At 35.1% G+C, this 892-nt stretch overlaps 1 pseudogene; it reads left to right on the top strand.

Annotated features, from left to right (window-relative positions):
- Positions 1–264: 264 nt before the first annotated feature.
- On the top strand, positions 265–440 carry LOC148946204 (U2 spliceosomal RNA; annotated as a pseudogene).
- Positions 441–892: the final 452 nt, after the last annotated feature.

The following is an 892-nucleotide window of genomic DNA, read 5'->3' as shown; positions in this document are numbered from 1 at the left end:
TTTTTTAGTAGCCTAAATCTTTGTCTGATTTTGGCTTTTTGAATGACAATTTTGTTCAAGTCTTGATTGGAAAATTTTCCGTTTACCATAAAAATTTTGAGATAAACTTTGATATTATGTGAAGTATTTTATGCTGTCTATGAAAATGTAACGACATAGTAATAAGTGAGTTGATTCCTACTAGAGCGTTGCAAATAAAATTAAATTTGTGATAAAGTTTTTTAATTTTATTCCTATGCACTCTTTGACAAACCTTGTTCTATTATAGCTTCTCGGCCTTTTGGCTAAGATCAAAGTGTAGTATCTGTTCTTATCAGCTTAATATCTGATACGGTCCCTACATGGGGCCCAGATTGAAACCGGAGGGATGTTGGGGTTTGCTCCGGTCCCTTCACGCGTTGGCCCGGTATTGCAGTACCTCCGGGTTCGGCGCACCCCTCTCGACGGGAAATCAAAGCTCATGAACCTAAAAAACTGACGTCTTATGCGCTTCCTTATTCATTATGGAAAACTGACTGGTTGTTTCGTTACTTTTAATATGTTGAATAAATATATATAAATTTTTTTTAACCTAAAATATTTTAAAAATTTAAAAAATTAGATTTTTAAAAATAAAATGAACACTCTACCTAATAAAATAAAAATTCCCAACCTGGATTGAAGTCCCCATGCACCTCTTTTCACAATAGTATGTAACTATTAAGTGCTGAAATTTAATTTGAATCAAGATTCGAGCAGAATTGTCGAAGTGAGTGTTTTGGCCTCGGACAGCTTGTTTATGTGGTGAGTTGCTCGTAATAGGCTAGTAGTAATGACTAAAGCCCCCTTTGGTTGTTAACGAGAAGAACGGCCACTGGGTTCTCAGAAATAGACTTTTCAGTCATATTGTTTC

The sequence above is a fragment of the Artemia sp. Qi Xiang Cuo genome, chromosome 12 (assembly GCF_049724085.1).
Source record: "Artemia sp. Qi Xiang Cuo chromosome 12, ASM4972408v1, whole genome shotgun sequence".
Classification (NCBI taxonomy): Eukaryota; Metazoa; Arthropoda; class Branchiopoda; order Anostraca; family Artemiidae; genus Artemia; species Artemia sp. Qi Xiang Cuo.
Note: the sequence above shows the minus strand (reverse complement) of the source record. Positions and strands in the feature narration are given on the sequence as shown.